At 43.9% G+C, this 25,290-nt stretch overlaps 1 protein-coding gene and 1 pseudogene across 1 annotated transcript in view; both read right to left on the reverse strand.

Annotated features, from left to right (window-relative positions):
• Positions 1-23,305, reverse strand: LOC141085675 (DNA polymerase iota-like; annotated as a pseudogene).
• GRIN2D (glutamate ionotropic receptor NMDA type subunit 2D) overlaps positions 1-25,290 on the reverse strand; it is a 699,139-nt gene that overhangs the window by 259,595 nt on the left and 414,254 nt on the right. The gene's annotated exons all lie outside the window — the stretch shown is intronic.

The following is a 25,290-nucleotide window of genomic DNA, read 5'->3' on the forward strand; positions in this document are numbered from 1 at the left end:
GAATAAAGTCTTTTAATTGAAAGAATGACACAGACTCCTTTAATAATCTTAATTAAACCATACTTACAACCTCGTCTAATGCCACAGAAGCCCTCAATCTCTTGTAATAAAACTAAAATAATAAAACAACAATATATCATACCTGTCTGTAGTTCTGTCCCATGCCGTAAACCATGTCTGGGGGATAAACAGTTTTCAACCTGGACAGTACCAAGATGACTGTCAAGGCTGAGAACCACTAGTTACTGAGCGGTTGTGAGCTCAGTATTAGTGACTAGTGGTGATGTCACTGAGGCTCCGTTCCCAGCCAGTCTGAACTGTGGTGACCTCGGTGAGATCACCGGGTATACTCGGTGAGACTCGAGTATAAGCCAGTATGCATTGTCCCCTAATCCCTATTATGGTATCCATGGTTCCTTATCCCCATCCTTGTCTGCATGGCTCCTTATCCCCATCCTTGTCTGCATGGTTCTTCATCCCTATCCTGGTATGCTGGCTCCTCATCCCTATCCTTGTATGTATGATTCCTTACCCCCATCCTTGTCTGCATGGCTCCTTGTCTGCATGGCTCCTTATCCCCATCCTAGTCTGCATGGCTCCTCATCCCTGTCCTGGTATGCATGGCTCCTCATCCCTATCCTTGTATGCATGGTGACTTATCCCTATCCTTAACAATACTTAACATTATGGCTGGTCCATACAATCAGGGCAACTGTTACCACCCACCTTTCGTGTCTCCCTTTTTTCCTCACAGATTGTAAGCTGGCGAGCAGGGCCCTCATTCCTCTTGGTATCTGTTATGATCTATGTGATTATTGTTATGCTGTAATGTCTATTGTCTGTACAAGTCCCCTCTGAAATGTAAAGTGCTGCAGAATATGTCGGCGCTATAGAAATAAAATGTATTATTACTATTATTATTATCCTGGTATGTTGGCTCCTCATCCCCATCTTTGTATGCATGGCTACTTATCCCCATCCTTGTCTGAATGGCGGCTCATCCCTGTCCTGGTATGCATGGCTCCTCATCCCTATCCTGGTATGCATGGCTCCTTATTAACATCCCTGTCTGCATGGCTCCTTATTCCCATCCCTGCCTGCATGGCTCCTTATCCCCATCCTTGTCTGCATGGCTCCTTATCCCCATCCTTGTCTGCATGGCTCCTTATCCCCATCCTTGTCTGCATGGCTCCTTATCCCCATCCTTGTCTGCATGGCTCCTTATCCCCATCCTTGTCTGTATGGCTCCTTATGCCCATTCTTGTTTGCATGGTTCTTTATCCCCATCCCTTTTGTGCATGGCTCATCATCCCTGTCTTGGTATGCATGGCTCCTTATCCCCATCCTTGCATGCATGGTTCCTCATCCCTATGCTGGTATGCTTGGTTCCTCATCCCGATCATTGTATGTATGGCCTCCATGAGAAAAGCATTAAAAAAAATCCTACTTACCTTTCATGCTTGCCCTCGCAGCATCTTCCTGTTTCTATGGGATTTGAGAGAGGTAAATATTCATTACCTTAATGATCAGGCACTCATGATAGCCCAGCAGCTGCTGGAAGCCGGCGGCTGCAGCTGAAACTGTGCGCGCTCTAAAGGGGGCTTTACACATAGCGATATCGCTAGCAATATCGCTAAAGCGTCACCGATTTTGTGACGAAGCAGCGATATTGCTAGCGATATTGCTACATGTGATACCTCCAACCGGCTCCCCCACTGGCTATCGCTGATCGCGCGAGATCGGCCTGGTCCACTTCTCGTCGTCGGCTTCCTGCTGGCGTCGACGAGCGAGCCATGAATGCAGGAGGAAAACAGACACCCTCTCCGCGTCTGAAAGGTGAGTACAACTGCCGACCGCTGCTGCATTGCTAGTGAGATCTGCCTGTTTGGCAGCTCACTAGCGACCATTTAGCAATGCACCAGCGATCCTGACCGGGTCATATCGTGGTCGGGATCGCTAGTGCATCGCTAAATGTAAAGGGGCCTCAAGAGAGATGAATACTCACTGCCAATGCAGTGAATATTCATTTCTCTTTAAATATTTCTTGGGTGGCACAAACTGGCAAGTGGGCAATTGCAGGGTGTGGGCACTCCAGCCGTCTGCAAACAGTTGAAGCAGTAAGTCGCAGCAGTTGGTCCAGTTTAGTTTTTACATCGGACACTGAACAGCATTTCTTGAATGAATCTTCTTCATTAAGGGACTGCGGAGGTTCAGATGATGTGACCGGTAAACTGTCCTCTCCTCTGCTGAGTGCCTGGATACGATTAGCAAGTATGGCTTCCAACGCCTTCTCCAGGACTGCGACTGAGCAAGAATGCAGAGAAATGATGCTGCTTAGCCCCAAAATTTCCAAGTGCTGAGGGGTTTTATGTCCAATTCCTGGAATCTTATGGACATGATTGAGGCCATTGATTAAATGGCCACAGTTCTCAGGAAGGAGTACAATTTGTTGATTCAGCTTGAAAGTCCCAGAAACGAGTTTGGAGAGAAGTTTATTAGATGCGATCCCGGCACAGCCCATCATCCTCAACCTGCTGTGCACCGCCGCCCAGATGTCGTCTGCTACATGAGAGCCCATGATATAACGTTGGCGAGTCCAATCACTGGGGTCTACAGCTTGGTCATCGTACATGTGACCAGACACCTCCATCACTCTGTCCCCATAGGGGTCTTGCAGCCTCTCTTTCACCAGTTCTGTGATGTCAATGAACTTCTCATTGAAGCCAAGCCGCTCCACCTGCAGACTGAACTCCTCCAACAGATCTGTGACCCTGTAGGACATCTCCATATAGTGCGCCAGATCCTCGCTGCTGACCAGCACGAGCTGTGGACATGGCTCCTTTGCTTCTCGGACGGACATATATTTGCTGATTGACATAAAATTCTCTGGCTACGCAGTTACAGGTGATGATGAAATTTTTCTGCTGGACTCTCAGGGGCCTCTCCCTCAGCGGTGGGTTCCAGGTCATTTCTACCTGAGCACGGAAACACGTAGTCTAGCATGCAAAAAATAGTGAAAAAAGGGAAATGTCCATTTTCCAATAAAATCCATATTTTATTTGTATAAATAGCAAAAATTCATGGCAGCAATTCACATGAATGATCCATAGGCAACGCATTTCGAACACTAGACCTGTGTTCTTTTTCAAAAGCTGATTGTCGTAAAGACCCAAACGTGTTTTATACACATTTTTAGCCAATGAACAGCGGTATGACACATGTGTCGCATGAATTTGATTAAAATTATCAGAAATGATAAATGAACAGACAAAAATTAATATGAATGCACAAACCAACATATGTTAATCAAGCAAAAAGGAACAATTGAAAAAAGCAAAATTATTACAAGAAAACCACGTTAATTGAATATAGAAATTGCACACTAGTAATGATACATGATTTCTCTGCGTTATGTTTCAAATAAAATATGGATTTTATTGGAAGCTGGACATTTCCCTTTTTTCACAAAATCATGGTACATGTCGCTATTTCATGGCATTGTGAACTTACATGTAAAGGTACTGTCACACTTAGCGATGTACCTGAACTTATCAGGCAAAGTTGTAAACCACCTATTCTCACTGATATTCCTAGGATTTTCCAGACTCCTGAGCATAAAAAGCGTAAGATGCAAAAAAGTTATTAAAAATATTTACTCTTCTCATGGGTCCTCTTGTCTTCACCATCCTGCATTAGTTACTCGGTGCATGTTTTTTTCACTGCCAATGAGAGCTGAATCCCAGGGCTTCTTCATGCTATGCCAGGACTTCCAGCTCTGATAAAGCCCATGACATCTTTGCCATCAAGGTACTGTCACACTAAGCGATATCGCTAGCAATATCGCTATAACTTGTGACGTTATAGTGGATTGCTAGCGATATCTCTGTGTGTGATACTTACCTACGACCGGCTCCCCCGCTGGTTATCGCTGATTGCGTAAGAACGTCCTGGACCGCTTCTCGTCATCAGCTTCCTGCGACGCTTCCTGTGGAGAGACGAACGACGAGCGTGGAGCCGGGCGGGAGGACGCAGGATCGCCACGTCTGACAGGTAAGTAGCGATCCCCGTCCCCAGAGATGTCGCTGGTGAGATCTGCCTGTGTGGCAGCTCACTAGCGACCACCTAGCGATGCACCAGCGATCCTGACCGCATCATATCGCTAGTCGGGATCGCTGGTCCATCGCTAGGTGTAACGGTACCCTAATGCATATACTATATATTTTATACAACTATAAACATGGCATAAAGCAACAACTGTGTATTCAATATTAGAGTAGCCTACAGCATCTGTTTAGCAAGTCCACATTGGTCTCACCTTTTTCAATATTATAGAAATGGCAGAAAATGCAATTCATGCCATGGTGCTAAACGCATTTTGTTGTATGCATGTATATAGTATGTATGTACAGTGGGGAAAAAAAGTATTTAGTCAGTCAGCAATAGTGCAAGTTCCACCACTTAAAAAGATGAGAGGCGTCTGTAATTTACATCATAGGTAGACCTCGACTATGGGAGACAAACTGAGAAAAAAAAATCCAGAAAATCACATTGTCTGTTTTTTTTTCATTTTATTTGCATATTATGGTGGAAAATAAGTATTTGGTCAGAAACAAGCAATCAAGATTTCTGGCTCTCACAGACCTGTAACTTCTTCTTTAAGAGTCTCCTCTTTCCTCCACTCATTACCTGTAGTAATGGCACCTGTTTAAACTTGTTATCAGTATAAAAAGACACCTGTGCACACCCTCAAACAGTCTGACTCCAAACTCCACTATGGTGAAGACCAAAGAGCTGTCAAAGGACACCAGAAACAAAATTGTAGCCCTGCACCAGGCTGGGAAGACTGAATCTGCAATAGCCAACCAGCTTGGAGTGAAGAAATCAACTGTGGGAGCAATAATTAGAAAATGGAAGACATACAAGACCACTGATAATCTCCCTCGATCTGGTGCTCCACGCAAAATCCCACCCCGTGGGGTCAGAATGATCACAAGAACGGTGAGCAAAAATCCCAGAACTACGCGGGGGGACCTAGTGAATGAACTGCAGAGAGCTGGGACCAATGTAACAAGGCCTACCATAAGTAACACACTACGCCACCATGGACTCAGATCCTGCAGTGCCAGACGTGTCCCACTGCTTAAGCCTGTACATGTCCGGGCCCATCTGAAGTTTGCTAGAGAGCATTTGGATGATCCAGAGGAGTTTTGGGAGAATGTCCTATGGTCTGATGAAACCAAACTGGAACTGTTTGGTAGAAACACAAATTGTCGTGTTTGGAGGAAAAAGAATACTGAGTTGCATCCATCAAACACCATACCTACTGTAAAGCATGGTGGTGGAACCATCATGCTTTGGGGCTGTTTCTCTGCAAAGGGGCCAGGACGACTGATCCGGGTACATGAAAGAATGAATGGGGCCATGTATCGTGAGATTTTGAGTGCAAACCTCCTTCCATCAGCAAGGGCATTGAAGATGAAACGTGGCTGGGTCTTTCAACATGACAATGATCCAAAGCACACCGCCAGGGCAACGAAGGAGTGGCTTCGTAAGAAGCATTTCAAGGTCCTGGAGTGGCCTAGCCAGTCTCCAGATCTCAACCCTATAGAAAACCTTTGGAGGGAGTTGAAAGTCCGTGTTGCCAAGCGAAAAGCCAAAAACATCACTGCTCTAGAGGAGATCTGCATGGAGGAATGGGCCAACATACCAACAACAGTGTGTGGCAACCTTGTGAAGACTTACAGAAAACGTTTGACCTCTGTCATTGCCAACAAAGGATATATCACAAAGTATTGAGATGAAATTTTGTTTCTGACCAAATACTTATTTTCCACCATAATATGCAAATAAAATGAAAAAAAACAGACAATGTGATTTTCTGGATTTTTTTTTCTCAGTTTGTCTCCCATAGTTGAGGTCTACCTATGATGTAAATTACAGACGCCTCTCATCTTTTTAAGTGGTGGAACTTGCACTATTGCTGACTGACTAAATACTTTTTTTCTCCACTGTATAAAGTAAATGCACATGTGTGACAGTATTTCAATAATTTTACTTTGGTTTTTTATTTATAAAGCAGGATTCAAAGTCAATGCAATCAATAACAGCATTACGGATGGTAAAATAAAAATACAACCTGGAAGTGCCTGAAACAAGACAGGTAAACCCACTTTTGAAAGCGGTTACATAAATCGTGAACCTTTTTGGCATGGTACATGCCTGAATTTGTCGGGAATTTTTTTTTTTAAATTTGGATGAGGACTTGATACCTTTAGAGATGAGCAAGAACTAAAATGCTTGGATGCTCGCTACTCAAACCGAACAGTTCCTAATGCTTGGATGCTTGTTTTGAAAAACCAGAATAATGGGAGTCAATAGGAAATCCAAGCATTTATCCAACAGACGCTACAAGGAAGTTGGGGGCAGTGAAAATGTTGAAATGGATGGAAAAAGTGATGAATGGAAGGAGAACAGCATAGGAAAGACCTTTGGAAGTATCTTTTGACTCCCAGATCGCTACTGAGAACACTTTTAATGCACTTTAATAAATACTAACAATAAAACATTGAAATTTGATGAGAAATTGGAGATTACTGGAAAATAAATGTTAAGAAGCATTCTTTGCTGTATAATGACTATATAAAGCAAAAACTTAAAAGGATTTTAAAAAACGGAATTTAAGTAAAGTAAAATTTAAAATTGTTATTAACAAATTGGAAATTTCAGTGTACTTTATGAATAAAGCAAGTACTGCCAAGAAATTGATTGAAGAGGGACTCAGAAACACCATGTAATAGACATAAAAGAGGGTTTCATACACATTTTGCTCAAATTTTCATGTAGTGATACTCCTAGACTCATAAAGGCTGTGAACTGCAAGTGCAGAGCCTGACAAAAATCACAAACAGGGTCATCAATACACTCTTTAAGGCACAAACTGTAGTACTACATTCAAATATTGTGAATAAAGTATAGTTGTGGTACTCCTACATTCATAAAGTTCTGCTAAGTGCAAAGCCAAAAATTACAAGCAATAATAATAGTAATAATAATCTTTATTTTTATATAGCGCTAACATATTCCGCAGCGCTTTACAGTTTGCACACATTTTCATCACTGTCCCCGATGGGGGCTCACAATCTAAATTCCCTATGAGTATGTCTTTGAAGTGTGGGAGGAAACCGGAGTACCCGGGGGAAACCCACGCAAACACGGTGAGAACATACAAACTCCTTGCAGATGTTGTCCTTGGTGGGATTCGAACCCAGGACCCCAGCGCTGCAAGGCTGCAGCGCTAACCACTGAGAAATGCAGAAAAACAAGGCAAAACAAAACCAAAACACAAATGCAAAAAGAAGATCAGAAAACTTAGCTTTTGAGGAGCCGGAATCAGACTGGTCTCCAAGAATCCCTCAGAGAAATCACCCGCAAGGCAGAAGGGCGTCGGCTGCCTTATATCCATTCAGCAATTTCAGTCACCCAGTCATCATCATTCTGCTCAGGTGCTTTGTAATCAGCCTCACTACCTTCCTTCACCAGAAGAGGGAGTTCATCAGACCTCAATGGTGAAGGGGAAAATGAACTCACAACACTTTTGGGGGTCTTATATACCACCAAAATATAACAGAAATCACCTAATACTGAATATATGATTATTTGAATCCAGACACATTTTCACCCATATTTGGAGTCTTTATATACCACAGAAATAAGTGTAATGATTGTTCACCCTGCTTGACCTATCTTGCATTTCTCCTTCCTGAGACAGAGAGGTCTACTAAAATGGTTATATAGCATTGCCATTGTGAAAATATGTTTGAAAATTTCCAACTAGACAATGCTAGTGGTAGTGGGCAAGCTTCCTTGCCCAAACAAGCTGGAGAAGTGAATTACACGCACAGCAGAGGCAGGGGTACAATGCAAAGGCTGGGGTCAATTTCCAGTGTTTAGTCACTGATGACCAGGTATTTTTGACAAGGAGAGAAAAGTTTTTAAAGATAGTTAACCAGTACCTTTCCGATAAAACCAGCATACTCCCTAATTCCTCTGTAACCTTGAGCTAAATGGTCTCAAAGCTGGACATCTGGCATGAGCTGTCCCTCTATGTCTTGAAGTTATTGTGCTGCCCTGCCACAAGAGTCTTGTCAGAGCAATTTTTAGTGCTGCATGGGGGTCATAACAGACAAACGCTTTTACCTGTGAACAGAAAGTGCTGACAGGCTCACTGTGATAAAAATGAACAAAGCTCGGATTAGCCCCAACTTTTCCATACCAAGAGGGGACAGCTGCACAAAGTATTTTTTAATCTTCAATATATTAATGAGACCCTCCAGTTTTTACCTTCAAGGGTCTATGGATGACTGTATTACTCTCCTTATTAGTTTTCATGGATTAGCACTTTGTTCAGAGCCTTGACAAGTATAGGACAACATCAACTACATTTTCTTAATATTTTAATGCGGCCCATTAGAGAAGCAATGTCATCCTTCAAGGAACAAACTGTTGTACCTCATTCAAACATTGTGAACAAAGTATAATTACGGTCTTTCTTCACTCATAAATGCTCTGCATGCAATGCAAAAACAGGAAATAATTATAAGTAGGTTCATCCATAGACCATTGTACACAACAACTAATGGACCGCTTTAAAATATTAAGAAAATGTAGTTGAGGTTGTCCTATACTTGTCAAGGCTCTGAACAAAGTGCTAATCCATGAAAACTAATAAGGAGAGTAATACAGTCATCCATAGACCCTTGAAGGTAAAAACTGGAGGGTCTCATTAATATATTGAAGATTAAAAAATACTTTGTGCAGCTGTCCCCTCTTGGTATGGAAAAGTTGGGGCTAATCCGAGCTTTGTTCATTTTTATCACAATGAGCCTGTCAGCACTTTCTGTTCACAGGTAAAAGCGTTTGTATGTTATGACCCCCATGCAGCACTAAAAATTGCTCTGACAAGACTCTTGTGGCAGGGCAGCACAATACCTTCAAGACATAGAGGGACAGCTCATGCCAGATGTCCAGCTTTGAGACCATTTAGCTCAAGGTTACAGAGGAATTAGGGAGTATGCTGGTTTTGTCGGAAAGGTACTGGTTAACTATCTTTAAAAACTTTTCTCTCCTTGTCAAAAATACCTGGTCATCAGTGACTAAACACTGGAAATTGACCCCAGCCTTTGCATTGTACCCCTGCCTCTGCTGTGCGTGTAATTCACTTCTCCAGCTTGTTTGGGCAAGGAAGCTTGCCCACTACCACTAGCATTGTCTAGTTGGAAATTTTCAAACATATTTTCACAATGGCAATGCTATATAACCATTTTAGTAGACCTCTCTGTCTCAGGAAGGAGAAATGCAAGATAGGTCAAGCAGGGTGAACAATCATTACACTTTTTTCTGTGGTATATAAAGACTCCAAATATGGGTGAAAATGTGTCTGGATTCAAATAATCATATATTCAGTATTAGGTGATTTCTGTTATATTTTGGTGGTATATAAGACCCCCAAAAGTGTTGTGAGTTCATTTTCCCCTTCACCATTGAGGTCTGATGAACTCCCTCTTCTGGTGAAGGAAGGTAGTGAGGCTGATTACAAAGCACCTGAGCAGAATGATGATGACTGGGTGACTGAAATTGCTGACTGGATATAAGGCAGCCGACGCCCTTCTGCCTTGCGGGTGATTTCTCTGAGGAATTCTTGGAGACCAGTCTGATTCCTGCTCCTCAAAAGCTAAGTTTTCTGATCTTCTTTTTGCATTTGTGTTTTGGTTTTGTTTTGCCTTGTTTTTCTGCATTTCTGCCTTTCCCTGCTGGGTGAGCTGAATTCCTTTTTGCTCTGTCTTCAGAAAATACCTGAGTACTGATATAGTCTTTTTGAAGCCTAGCGTCTTCAGGGCTTTTTTCCCTATCAGTTTGTTGGCTCTTGTTTTTGAGAGGGTTTTGGCGGATTGCAGACAGCAGCTTTCCTTTCCTGTCCTATTTAGTTAGCTTGGGCCCCATCATTTGCTCAGCCTATCTTTCTATCTGTGTGAGTGTTTTTTCATCTTGCTTCACTGTCATTATATGTTGGGGGCTGCCTATTGCTTTGGGGTCTGCTCTGGGGCAGTTTAGATTTCCCTTTCTGTCTTTAGGCTATGTAGTTCTCCGGCTGTGATCGAGGGGTCTAGGGCACCGTAGGAACCCCCCACGGCTACTGCTAGTTGTTGTTGTTGTTAGGTTCAGGGGTCTGCCATCCGATAGCTGCCAACTTCTCTGGTTTTCTGGACTTAGCTAGTATTTCTGTTTTTGCCTCCTACGGTGACTCATTCATAACAGAATCACCCGCCATACCGCAGATCCTAGGGTACTCAATAGCAGGAAAGAATTGTAAAAAAAAAGTGTGTATATTTTTTCCTCTATATCTCTGGGGCCGTAGGGGGAATTTTTTTTCTCTCAATGGAGATAAAGCAATTGTCTGATCGTGTGGAGCAGCTTGCTGCGGAAGTGCGGGGAATTTCCACCTACCTTGCTCATTCACATGCTGCTGAACCAAGGATTCCTACTCCTGATGTGGTTTTTGGGGATCGGTCTAAATTTTTGAATTTCAAAAATAATTGTAAATTATTTTTTGCCTTGAAGCCTAACTCGTCAGGGAGCTCCGCGCAGCAGGTTAAAATTGTCATCTCTTTGCTGCGTGGCGATCCCCAGGATTGGGCGTTTTCTTTGAAACCAGATGATCCTATTCTGACTAATGTGAATGCATTTTTTCAAGCCTTGGGGTTGTTGTATGACGAACCTAATGCTATTGATCAGGCTGAAAAGACCCTGTTGGCATTGAGCCAGGGTCGAGATTCTGCAGAATTGTACTGTCAAAAATTCCGAAAGTGGGCGGTCCTTACTACCTGGAATGATAATGCCTTGGCAGCTCTCTTTCGGAAAGGTTTGTCAGAAGCCGTAAAAGATACTATGGTGGGATTTCCTGTTCCCTCTGGTCTTGACGATTCTATGTCATTAGCCATTCAGGTTGATCGGCGTTTACGTGAACGCAGGACTGCACGAGAGGTGTTGCCACCTGTTGAACAAGTGTCTGAACCTATGCAATGTGATAGAGTTTTGCCAGGGAGCAACGTCAGGAGTTCAGAAGGCGTAATAAGCTGTGTTTTTTTTGTGGAGATGCCTCGCATATTATTTTTGTCTGTCCTAAACGAGAGAAATGTTTTGCACATATGTTTTCTGTGGGTGGTGTTCAACCTAAGTTTCTTCTGGCAATTACTCTGATCTGCTCCCTGTCCACATTTTCTGCCAAGGCTTTTGTGGATTCGGGAGCAGCCCTGAACCTAATGGACTTGGATTTTGCTAAACGATGTGGATTTCCGATGACACCTCTGCGGACGCCTATCCCTTTGAGGGGGATTGATGCTACTCCTTCGGCGAAAAATAAACCTCAGTTTTGGACCCAGGTGGTAATGCGGGTCGCCCCAGACCATCAAGAAAATTGCAGATTTTTGGTGTTGCATAATTTGCATGATACCATTGTTCTGGGGTTTCCCTGGTTGCAAATTCATAATCCAGTTTTGGAAATCTGTGTTTGTGGTGAGTTGGGGTTGTCAGTGTGCCCTTAGTGAGGCTCCGGTTTTTTCCACCTCTCCTCAGTCGCATGATGTTCCTGACTATTTGGCAGACTTTTATTATGTATTTAGTGAGAATGAGTCTGCGTCTTTGCCTCCTCATAGGAGTTATGACTGTGCAATTGAACTGAGCCCGGGGTGTAAATTTCCCAAGGGTCAGCTCTTGAATTTATCTGTACCCGAGCACGAGGCTATGCGATCCCATATTAAGGAGGCGTTGGAGAAGGGTCATATTAGACCATCCTCTACACCCTTAGGTGACGTTTTTTTTTCGTGGCCAAAAAGGATGGTTCATTAAGGCCTTGTATTGATTATCGTGCCCTCAACAAAATTACTATTAAATATCAGTATCCGTTACCCCTGATTTCGGATCTATTCTCCAGAGTTAAAGGTGCTTGCTGGTTTACCAAGCTTGACCTCAGGGGGCGTATAATCTTATTCGCATTAAGCATGGGGATGAATTGAAGATGGCGTTTAATACTCCGGAGGGACATTTTGAGTACCTGGTGATGCCTTTTGGGCTCACTAATGCCCCTTCTCTCTTCCAGTGCTTCATGAACGACAATTTCTGAGACTTTGTGGATAAGTTTTTGATTATCTATCTGGATGATATTTTGATCTTCTGTAAGGATTGGGATTCTCACGTGGAACATGTTCAGACTGTGTTCCGGATCTTGAGGGAGAATTCCCTGTATGTCAAAGGATCGAAATGCCTTTTTGGGGTACAGAGGATTTCATTTTTGGGATTTATTTTGTCTCCGTCAACTATTGAAATGGACGCGGCCAAGGTACAGGCCATTTATGATTGGGTTCAGCCCACTTCTTTGAAGGCCCTCCAGAAGTTTTTGGGTTTTGCTAATTTTTATCGGAAATTTATAGCAAAATTTTCTAGTATTGCCAAGCCATTGACTGATCTGACTAAGAAGGGTGCTGATGTGTTGAATTGGTCTCAGGAGGCTGTTTCTTCCTTTCAGGAGCTGAAGCAAAGATACACTTATGCCCCGGTTTTGCGGCAACCTGATGTCTCACTCCCATTTCAGGTAGAGGTGGACGCTTCTGAGATTGGTGCAGGAGCTGTTTTGTCCCAAAAGGATCCTGTAACATCTAAAATGAATCCCTGTGCTTTCTTTTCCCGAAAGTTCTCTCTATCTGAACGTAACTATGATTTGGGGAATCGGGAACTGTTAGCCATGAAATGGGGATTTGAGGAGTGGAGACATTGGTTGGAGGGAGATAAACACCAAGTCGTGGTCCTCACTGACCACAAGAATTTGATTTACCTGGAGTCGGCCAAACGCTTGAACCCTAGACAGGCTAGGTGGGCCTTGTTTTTTACACGTTTTGATTTTGTGGTCTCTTTTCTTCCTGGCACTAAGAATGTCAAGGCAGACGCCCTCGCTAGGAGCTTCTTTGCTGATTCTCCTGTGGTGATGAAGCCTGCTACCATCTTAGGTGAAGGGGTAGTTCTTTCTGCCATCTTGCCCGATTTGAGACGTGCTCTAGATGAGTTCCAGGAGGACAAACCTGAGCATTGTCCCAGTGGAAAGTTGTATGTTCCTGACCAGTGGAAGAGAGTGATGTCTGAAGTTCATTGCTCTGCATTGGCTGGTCATCCAGGTATTTTTGGTACTAGAGATCTGGTGAGTCGGTCTTTTTGGTGGCCCGCCTTGTCTCGTGATGTCAGGAATTTTGTGCAGTCCTGTGGGACTTGCTCCTGGTCTAAACCTTGTTCTCGCTCTAGTGGGTTGTTGATGCCTTTGCCGGTCCCCAGGAGGCCATGGACCCATATTTCAATGGATTTCATCTCTGATATGCCTGTCTCTCAGAGAATGACTGTTATTTGGGTGATTTGTGATAGGTTCTCTAAGATGGTTCATCTCGTACCACTCCCTAAGTTGCCATCTTCCTCTGAGTTGGTGCCCCTGTTTTTGCAACAGGTGGTTCGCTTGCACGGGATTCCTGAGAACATTGTATCTGACAGAGGAGTTCAGTTTGTGTCTAGATTTTGGAGGACTTTCTGTTCCAAGCTGGGAATTCAGTTGTCCTTCTCCTCTGCTTTTCACCCTCAGACCAATGGGCAGACGGAGAGAACAAACCAGACCTTGGAGTCGTATTTGAGATGTTTTATTTCCGCTGATCAGGATGATTGGGTTTCATTTTTGCCCTTGGCCGAATTTGCTTTAAATAATAGAGCTAGTTCTGCCACTTTGATGTCACCTTTTTTTTTTTAACTTTGGGTTTCATCCTCGATTTTCTTCAGGGCAGGTGGAGCCTTCTGCCTGCCCAGGTGTTGACACTGTGGTGGAGAGAATGCACCAGATCTGGGACCAAGTGGTGGATAAGTTATCTCTCTCCCAGGAAAAAGCCCAGCGGTTTTCCAACCGACATAGGACCATTGGTCCCCAGTTTAAGGTTGGTGATATGGTTTGGTTATCATCAAAAAATATCGCTATGAAGGTGGCTTCTCCTAAGTTTAAGCATAGATTTATTGGACCTTACAAGATTTTTGAGATTCTTAATCCTGTCTCTTTTCGTTTGGCTCTTCCTGTCACATTTAAAATTCATAATGTGTTTCATAAGTCCTTGTTGAATAGGTTTGTTGAACCAGTTGTTCCTGGGGTGGCACCTCTGGGCCCTGTATTAGTTGAAGGTAACATGGAATATGAGGTAGAGAAGATACTGGATTCCCTTCTGGCTAGACGGAGACTCCAGTATTTGGTTAAGTGGAAGGGTTATGGTCAGGAGGATAATTCCTGGGTCTCTGCCTCTGATATTCATGCCAAAAGATTGGTTCGTGCCTTTCATCGGGCTCACCCTGATGTCCCTGGTGGCGTGGATGAGGGTTCGATGACCCCTCCTCAAGGGGGAGGTACTGTTGTGAGTTCATTTTCCCCTTCACCATTGAGGTCTGATGAACTCCCTCTTCTGGTGAAGGAAGGTAGTGAGGCTGATTACAAAGCACCTGAGCAGAATGATGATGACTGGGTGACTGAAATTGCTGACTGGATATAAGGCAGCCGACGCCCTTCTGCCTTGCGGGTGATTTCTCTGAGGGATTCTTGGAGACCAGTCTGATTCCTGCTCCTCAAAAGCTAAGTTTTCTGATCTTCTTTTTGCATTTGTGTTTTGGCTTTGTTTTGCCTTTTTTTTTGGATTTCTGCCTTTCCCTGCTGGGTGAGCTGAATTCCTTTCTTCTCTGTCTTCAGAAAATACCTGAGTACTGATATAGTCTTTTTGAAGCCTAGCGTCTTCAGGGCTTTTTTCCCTATCATTCTGTTGGATCTTGTTTTTGAGAGGGTTTTGGCGGATTGCAGACAGCAGCTTTCCTTTCCTGTCCTATTTAGTTAGCTTGGGCCCCATCATTTGCTCAGCCTATCTTTCTATCTGTGTGAGTGTTTTTTCATCTTGCTTCACCGTCATTATATTTTGGGGGCTGCCTTATGCTTTGGTGTCTGCTCTGGGGCAGTTTAGATTTCCCTTTCTGTCTTTAGGCTATGTAGTTCTCTGGCTGTGATCGAGGGGTCTAGGGCACTGTAGGAATCCCCCACGGCTACTGCTAGTTGTTGTTGTTAGGTTCAGGGGTCTGCAATCCGATAGCTGACAACTTCTCTGGTTTTCTGGACTTTGCTAGTATTTCTGTTTTTGCCTCCTACGGTGACTCATTCATAACACAAAAGCATTTAAAAATTTGTCTGTAATCAATTAGTCATCCATGCGGTATAGGGTGAATTCTACAACATTTTAGTGGTATATATAACACTCTAAAAAGTAAAAAAAAAGTCAGGATTCAATTAGTAACCCATACAGTATTAGTTGATTTCTGTTAAATTTCAGTTTAATGTTAAATTCAAAAAAAAGTTTAAAATGAGTTTGTATCCAATTAGTCATCCATATAATATTTGGTGCTTTCTGAGACATTTCAGTGTTATATAAGACTCAAAAAAAGTGCTGAATAATTTGCCTGGATTCAATTAGTCATCCATAGAGAATTAGTTGCTTTCTGTGACATTTCGATAGTATGCAAGACTTCAAAAAAAGCATTTAAAAATGTGTCTGGATTCAATTAGCTATCCATACAGAATGTTAGGCATCGGGATTTTCCCACTGCATGGGATAGATCCCAGGCATTGGCTGATGCTGTGGTTCCCCATTCAGGTCCGGCTGCTCAGATTGCTTCTCAGCACAGACATCTGCCCCAGCGTCTTGCTGAGCCTCATAGTACTCACTTGGTTGCTGCTGGCTCTTTAGCTAAGTCTATGAGAGCCAGTGATATGCAGGTGCAGTCCTGCGCGCTGGAGCCTAAGTCCAGAGATCACCTTACTGAGCATGTCCATGATGTGGCGTCTTCTCATTGGTGGTCGAGCGTTACATGCTCAGGTGATGTGGCAGCTCTGGATTGGCCTGTGGGCGATGTCACGGCCGGCTGGGAGTGAGTGTTTGGGGAGGAGCTTAGTGTATAAAAGGCTCTCAGATGCGCACGTCAGTGCACTAGTATCACATATGTTATGGTATGTGAGTGTGGATATGTAGTGACCCGTTCCAGGCTGTGTATGTCCCTTTAAGTAACCCTGGACCGTGACTAGCTTTTGTACACCTCAACTCACCCCTAAGTTATCCTTTTACTGTTATATGGTTTAATTGAATCCATTACTCACTAAACTCATATATTCATGATTTATATACTATTCTCACAATGTGGTGGAGTCTGACACAAGAATTGAGAGTTATCCTATTGGTCAGTGACCCTGTCACCAAGGTTCAATGGGAGGAGCTACCTCCAATCTCTGTGGAGACAAGATAGGGTTCTGGAAGGTTCCCTGAGGTGTCTGGATCAAGATGTGACCCACAGCAGACCTCATGTGAGGGGTCTCCTGACCCCCTCCTGGCTTGGAGCCTGGAGGTTCATCCTTCTCTTCATCTCAAGACTTACACAGCCATGCCTAATGGCTTGGATCTTCCCCTGACTTCTACAGCCAAGATGGCTGAAGACTTTCAACCTTTATTTTAACCCTGGATCCCTGCTGTCTGGTTTAAAGCATGTTTCTAGAGCATTAGGTCACACTAAATATGTACAGAAGAACCTATTGCTCTGCGTGTTGAGGAAATTGAGGATTCCCCGCCTCGCCACAAATTATCCGTTATTTACTTCAAGTATATTTCTGCATGTACCGTGTCCAGTTGAGAAAATGAATATGGGATTTCAGGTCTGTAAATATTGCTATATATTCCCTCTTCTGCCTTTATGCTACCAAGAGACTTTGAACTCTCTTATTATTACCTGCAAGTACTTCTCCTAACTAATACAGGTTCTTAAAGCTCCAGAACCTCAAATCTGTGTCAGAATTCGATCCTGAACAGTATTGGCCGTGGATTCCCCACGTGAACTGTTACCATTACTCCATGTTATTTCTTCCCATTCTGCTGAAGTAAAGCAGCTGTTATCCCCAAGACATGTTGTCTGTGGTTATTCATTGGCTGTGGACACTGCATGGGATGGGTAACAGTGAAAGCAATAGCCCCATACCAGGGCTGTTGCACATACTTTACCATTCTGTCTGCAGGTTGTGTGAGCCTGTCTAAGCTCTTGGACTGTACTCGTAGGCAAGCAGTTAGCATCAGTGGGGGCAATTAGTTAAGATTGATATAGTGTAGGGAGAGCTGCTGCTGACATAGGGTCAGATTTGGAGATTTACAGTATGTGTGTATATTGATATCATTGCATACATTAAGAGGGTCCATTCCCCTACTCTCTGCTGCTGCTGCTACCTATAGGATATATTGACTGTATATACCTAACCCCAGGTCTAATTGGCTAAGAAATTTTTTTTTTCCAGGTTAATAGAGCTTATTTTATTGCAAAGAAATCCAGAGCCTTTTTTTCTCCATTTGCTTTTGGACACTGCACAATACAGCCAGATCCTATTCCCAGCATAGTGTGAAAATCCAGCAATTTTAAAGGGTCCCAAAAATCACTTTTGAGTGCGCAGAGAAATCTATCATTTTTATGTGGTACAGTAGAGTAGAATTTTTTTGAGTGTCCTACACAATTTTTTGACACCACTTTGCTGAACCCCCCCAAAAATACATACAGGTCACATATTTTACAGTGTGGTATATCTGTGATACGAGTCATCCATCCGTCTGCTAAAAATTTGGGCATTTTAGGCATAAATCCCATTTTTTTTTGCTGTCTGTCACTCTAGTTGCATACAGCACTATTTTGCCTTTTCAAACTTAGTGTATGAGCATTACAAGTCTAGGAGACCCACTGCTTTAAATTGGGCATATTTTTTAATCAGGCCTTCCTCCACATCTCATCATCCACTGCCACTAGATCACCAGGGTTAATGTGTTCCATGCTATACAGCCAGTGTCGATTTCTTAACAAGGGTGGGTGGTTATGCTGGTCGTAAAATACTTGTTATTGAAAAGGTTGAGGTGTACCTCACAGGGCAAAATGTTTGCCAGTCAATACACTTAGTGTATGGGCATTCCAAGTCTAGGAGACCCGTGCCTTTGTAATAGGACATTTTTTTATGAGGTCCTCCTCCATGTTTCTTCCAATGGGGGATTGGGGTTATTGGGGTGCATATGACTTGGTAGCAGGTCAGGCTTTTCAGTCAATGCATAAGAAAACAGAATGGGAGTACAAAATGAATAATGTGAAGTGGATTTTGCAGTGCCCATCCAGTGTCTGGGTTCAAAGTCTTATTGGGGTGCATATGAGTTTGCAGCAGAGCAGGCCTTGCAGTCAATGCATAAGAAAAGATTATGGGAGTGCATAATAAATAATATGAAGTGGATTTTCCTGTGCCCTTCCAGCACGTGGCTTGAAAAGCTTTTTGGGGTGCATGTAAATTTGGGGCAGGCCAGGTCTTGCATTCAATGCAACATTTTTTCAGGAAGCCCTCCTGAACCTCTCATGAAAGGGGTATTGGTGGGCCTTGTAATTCTTGGCAGCCCATCCACTCACTGCATAGGCAATAACAGCATAGGAGACCCACTGTTAAAAGAATGGCCCTTTAAGAAGATTAATGCTGCCTGAGGCCCCTGTAAACAAGATGTGTCTGCTTATGTGTCACACACCACATGGCCAGCTAGGGTTGTTAAATGTTACAATGACATTTCCCAATGAATGCATTTGTATTGGTTGAAAGCAATGCTAAAGTTGCAAATTGCCTCAAATAAGCTGTCTGTAAACATAGCCCAAGTGGTGGAGGACCTTTTTGTTTTGGATAATTATTTTGGCTTAGATAAAAGTCATTAACCTGAAAAGAATGTTCCTTAACATATTTCCCAGCAAAATCCATTTTGGTTTCGTTTTGTAGTTTTTTTGGTGCTCCTGTAAAAATGGCGTGAAACTCTGACAACATTGTCTAGAGCTGTGACCTAGGAGTCAGAAATGCTTCCAAGGGCATTTCCTATGATTTTCCCATGTCATTGGAGCAGTGTTTCCATCATTTTCAGACGTTTTTAAACCTTAAAAGGACCCCCGGGGGGGATGATGGTAAAAATGCTCAGGTCTCCCATAGACTTACATTGGGCTCTTTGTTCTATCCGAGTACCCGAGTATTCCAATTTGCTCGACCCTAGCAACTCGCACCTAAGCATTTTAGTGCTCGCTCATCACTATGAATTACCTGTACAACGGACTCCTCACCAGAGACGAGCTACACCTCAACACACACAAACACACATTCACCACATGACTCGCTACACTCATCAGGAGGACGTTAAACTAGATGAAGAGTCAACGAGAAGAAAAACAGACACGAACATGAAGTCAGAAAATATACTGATGAAGGATATGAGGTTCGGCAAAGAAAACCCAAGACAACATACTCTGAAGGAAGGTAAGAAAAATTCTAAAACAACCCACAGGAGGAGATTGTAACAAGACAAAATCCTCTAAACTGTATACTTGCAAACGCCAGAAGTCTAACAAACAAGATGGAAGAACTAAAAGCAGAAATATCTACAGGTAATTATGACATAGTGGAAATAACTGAGACATGGTTAGATGAAAGATATGACTGGGCAGTTAACTTATAGGGTTGCAGTCTGTTTAGAAAGGATCATAATATCAGAGAGGAGGATGGGGTTTGTCTTTATGTAAAGTATTGTCTAAAGTCCACTTTAAGGCAGGATATTAGCAAAGGAAATGAGGATGTCGAGTCCATATGGGTCAAAATACATAGAGGAAAAATAGTAACAAAATTCTCATTGGGGTCTGTTACAAACCCCAAAATATAACAAAAATCATGGAAAGTCTACTACTAAGGCAGATAAATGAAGCTGCAACCAATAATGAGGTCCTTGTTATGGGGGACTTTAACTACCCTGATATTAACTGGGAAACAGAGTCATGTGAAACCCATAAAGGCAGCAGGTTCCTGCTAATAACCAAGAAAAATTATCTTTCAAAATTGGTGCAGAATCCAACCAGAGGAGCAGCACTTTTAGACCTAATACTATCTAATAGACCTGACAGAATAACAAACCTGCAGGTCGTCTGGCATTTAGGAAATGGCGACCAAAATATTGTACAGTTTCACTTGTCTTTTGCTAGGGGGACTTGTCAGGGAGTCACAAAAACACTGAACTTTAAGAAGGCAAAGTTTCACCAGCTTAGAAATGCCCTTAATCTGGTTGACTAGGACAATGTCCTCAAAAATAAGAGTACAGATAATAAATGGGAAATGTTTAAGAATATCCTAAATAGGCACTGTAGGCAGTTTATACCTATCAGGCTCCTGACAGCGCCGGTGTGCAGCCTCTGCTGAGCAGGGACTCACCCGCACTGTAGGGACCCTGGGGACAGGAACAGTCAGAAAGTACGGATGCACAGGACCTGAACACTGAAGTTTTAGCAAGCAGGCACAGGACCTATGGTCCTGTGACTGCAAGGGGGCGGGGCTTAGCGTCCTGCTTTCAGAGATAGTAGAAAACTCAGAGTCGGGCAAAACGGAGGTCATACACATTACGGGCAAATGAGGTACCGAATCGTGAGGCAGAGAATAGTCAGGCGTAGCAGAGGGTCACACACGGGATGGAGACAGAAGTACCAGAGGGGTGATCACAGGGAGGTCAGGACAAAGCCAGGGGTCATACACGGGATGGACACACAAGTACAAAATCAGAATCCAAGAGACGTAAGCCGAGGTCAAACCAGATCAGACACCAAACAATCGTACCAGGAGCAGGGTCGGGCACACTCAAGCTAGGAGTATAAATGACAGGGGAGGGTCCTCACCTGAAGCTATAAAAACCCTCCCCAGACCCAGAAGGAGGCTTTACCAATTAACCCCCACACCGCCTGCCCAGCATTCTGAATAGACCATGACAGTACCCCTCCTTCAACGGGGGGCCTCAGGACCCCCAGGCCTCTCCGGATATCGAGCATGGTACGCTCTGACCAGGCGGTCCACGTGCATGAACCTGGCTGGTACCCATGATCGATCCTCCGGACCATACCCCTTCCAATGGATGAGATACTGCAGTGAACCGTGAACCCATCGAGTCTGCATAATGTTTTGTACTTCAAATTCCATGTGACCATCCACCAATACTGGAGGCGGTAACGATGAGGGTTCCTCTACCACTGAACCTACAGGTTTGAGTAAGGACCTATGGAAAATGTTATGCAATTTCAGAGATGATGGGAGGAGTAAGCGATAAGCCACCGGGTTAATCACTTCGATTATCACATAGGGACCAATGAATTTGGGGCCCAACTTGGCGGAAGGCAGTTTCAAACTTATGTTTCGTGTCGAAAGCCATACTTTATCCCCACAATGTAGAGTCTGACCCGGGTCCCTCTTACTATCAGAAAAGTGCTTGTATTTCTCTTGAGCCTTGCCAATGCTTTCTCGAAATTTTGACCAAAGCTCACTCATCCTGCTGACCGAATCTTCGGCCCCTGGACAGTTTGAATCCAGGCGTGAAAACTCACCAAAATGCGGGTTTAATCCGAGATTAATAAAAAAAAGGTGACCTACCCGTGGATTGGTTAATTTGGTTGTTAAAGGCGAACTCCGCCAACAGCAACGCGTCACACCAGTCATCCTGCAATGTCGAAGTCAAACATCGGAGGATCTGTTCCAGGGACTGAATGGTGCGCTTCATTTGTCCATTGCTCTCTGGGTGGTAAGCTGAGGAGAAAGATAGAGATATCCCCAACTTCCTGCAAAAAGCCTGCCAGAATTTTGCTACAAATTGTGTCCCCCTATCAGAAACAATATTCGTAGGTACACCATGGAGACGAACGATTTGGGAAAGAAAATGTTTTGAAAGAACCTCAGCTGACGGTAACTTGGCCATGGGTATGAAGTGTGCCATTTTAGAAAATCTATCCACAATTACCCAAACTACCATGTTACCATGGGATAGAGGGAGATTGGTGATGAAGTCCATGGACAGATGAGTCCAAGGTCTTCTAGGAATTGGCAAAGGTACCAATTCCCCGGCCGGCCGGCAATGAGAGCTCTTTGAACGGGCGCAAACCCCACAGGCTGTGACATGATTCTTAATTTCTGCAGACATTAATGGCCACCAAAAAAGTCTTTTTACTGCCTCACATGTGGCTGCAATACCTGGGGGAGCCCCCAACTTAGAGTCGTGAAATTCTCATAAGAGATCAGAACGTAAATGCTGTGGTACAAACAATTTATGAGCCGGTATGGATCTTGGAGCTAAAGATTGAGCCCCCACAATCTCCCGCTCCAACTCCGGCGATAGCTTTGCAATAACCACCCTGGGTTGAAGAATGGATGATGGCGGATCGGGGGCAGACAATGGTTCAAAACTTCGTGATAGAGCATCTGCCTTTACATTTTTAGAACCAGGCCAGAAAGTAATAGAAAACTGAAACCGAGAAAAAAAATGTGACCACCGAGCCTGCCTGGGAGTCAATCTTTTTGCTGTCTTAATGTACTCCAGATTTTTGTGATCCGTGATAACCGTAATCGGATGCTCTGCCCCCTCCAAAAAATGCCTCCATTCTTCAAATGCAACTTAATTGCTAGGAGCTCTCTATTCCCAACATCGTAATTTCTCTCTGCTGGAGAGAATTTTTTGGAGAAAAATGCACAAGGTCTAAGATTAGTCAAAGTAGCTGGCCCTTGAGACAAAACGGCCCCCACCCCCAACTCAGAAGCATCGACTTCCACAACAAATGGCAAGGATGGGTCAGGTTGCACCAGTATCGGAGCAGACATAAAACAATTCTTCAAAACCAAAAAGGATTGTTTAGCCGGGAGAGACCAATTTTTGATATTGGCCCCTTTACACGTGAGGTCGGTGAGGGGCTTTACTATCTGTGAGAAACCCTTGATAAATTTTCGATAATAATTAGCGAATCCCAAGAAGTGCTGCAGCCCTTTTAGGTCCTGGGGTTGAACCCACTCTGCAATGGCCTGCACCTTCTTGGGATCCATCCGAAACCCCTGTGGAGAAATAATGAGTCCTAGAAAGGTCAACTCCTGGACAAAAAATGTACTCTTTTCCAATTTGACAAACAATTGATATTCCCTGAGCCGCTGAAGAACAGTTTTCACATATACCAAATGAGAGTGTTTGTCAGTCGAGTAGATCAAAATATCATCCAGGTAAATGACAACAAAGTGCCCAATCATGTCTGCAAATATCACATTGATGAAGATCTGAAAAACTGCTGGTACGTTAGCGAAGCCAAACGGCATCACTAGGTTTTCAAATAACCCTTCAGTGGTGAGGAAAGCCGTTTTCCGTTCATCCCCCTCTTTGATTCTTATCAAATTATAAGCCCCCCTGAGATCCAATTTGGAAAACCATTTTGCCCCCGAGAGTTTGTTGCACAAATCTGGGATCAAGGGTAAGGGATATGCATTCTTGATGGTAATCTTGTTGAGTTCTCGGAAGTCGAGGCAGGGGCGCAGGCCACCATCTTTCTTTTTGACAAAGAAAAATCCTGCTGCTATCGGAGAAACTGAAGGTCTAATATGCCCCTTACGGAGGCTTTCCGCTATATAATCTTTCATAGCCAGATGCTCAGGCCCTGATAAATTAACTAAACGGGCTTTGGGCATTTGGACCCTGGGATTAGGTCAATAGAGCAGTCAAACGACCTATGTGGGGGTAATGCCTCGGCGTCGCTTTCGGAGAACACGTCCTCAAATTCCTTCAGGTATTCCGGAATACCCTCCAGACAGACAGAAGACTCAGGGACAGGTTTTGTGGGTGAAACATAGAACACAGATTTATAGGAGCAGTCCATACAATTTGGACCCCATTTAACGATTACTTTTCTCTCCCTATCAATAACTGGGTTGTGCCGTTGGAGCCACGGCATTCCCAATATCAGCCCTTCGGGCAGATTGTCCATAACAAAACATCTCATCTCCTCGACATGGTTGGAACCCACATGTAAAACAAAATTGTTGGTAACATAACGAATCACCGAACGGGTGAGAGGGGAAGAGTCAATAGCCATGATTTTCAGAGGGGTCTCCAACCTGACTGTCCCTATCTTGATCCTGGAGACGGTACTGGAACTGATCAAGTTAAGGGATGAACCGCAGTCCACCAAGGCTGTAGAAATAAAACGACAGTTGTCTACTACCAATTCAACCTTCAGCAAAAACTTTGAGCATGAGGAAAAAAGTACCTGAGGGTCTGGGCAGCCTCCTTGGTCACTACCCAGACCTAGTAGTTTCCCGACGGCTTGAAAGTCGTAGGACAGGACAAGCAGTCTCTCCTCCAGTGTCCTGATTCCCCGCAATAGAAACACATTTGGTTTTCACAGCGGTGTCTCCTTTCTTTCTCTCTGATCGAGGTGGCGCCAATTTCCATAGGCACAGGACTGGCCCCCACCTATTTACTTCCAGAGAATAAGGAAGTTTCAGAATGCATCACTCCTCTGGCTCTCAGCCAGCGATCCATTCGCACCGCTTGGGTCATAGCTTCCTCCAGAGTATCAGGAGGTGGGTGCAGGGCCAGAGCGTCCTGAAGGCATTCCGACAGGCCCCTATGAAATAGCCCCCTGAGAGCAGCATAGTCCCAGGAGATCTTGGCCGACCACCGTCGAAACTAGGAACAAAACCACTCTGCAGAGTGCCGACCCTGACGTGCACTCATCACCATGTCCTCCACCAAGCGAACCCTGTCAGGTTCGTCATAAATGCGGCCCAAAGCCTCAAAAAATGCATCCACAGTCATACATTCTGGGGCTGTAGGTGCTAGAGAAATTGCCCAGGCTTGTGGGGCACCCCGCAGCATGGAAATAACTACCCCCACCTGCTGGAACTCTCCCCCGGAAGAACGAGGTCTCAGGGAAAAGAATAATTTACATCCCTCTCGAAAGGCCCTGAACTCCCTTTTGTCCCCAGAAAAGGAGTCGGGTAATTTAACCGGAGATTCTGGAGAAGCAAGGGACACATCCCTATTCTAGGGACTTATAGCCCCTTGTACAGTGTTGACCAGCTGTTGCTGGGTATGAGCCATAGAACGTTGTTCCACATTTAATTTTTGGAACATTTGAGAGAGCTGCTTTACTTGCTCAGATAGAGCCTGCATAGGATCCATGACTACAGCAGATCCAGCCACACAGACACCACCTTTCTTTCAAAAGGAGCAGAGGAGAAAGGAGAGAGAGAGAGAGGAAAAAAAACCTGTATGGTCGTTTATAATATCAGGCTCCTCACAGCGC

The sequence above is a fragment of the Dendrobates tinctorius genome, unplaced genomic scaffold (assembly GCF_039654945.1).
Source record: "Dendrobates tinctorius isolate UK_male_01 unplaced genomic scaffold, ASM3965494v1 ptg000028l, whole genome shotgun sequence".
Lineage (NCBI taxonomy): Eukaryota > Metazoa > Chordata > Amphibia > Anura > Dendrobatidae > Dendrobates > Dendrobates tinctorius.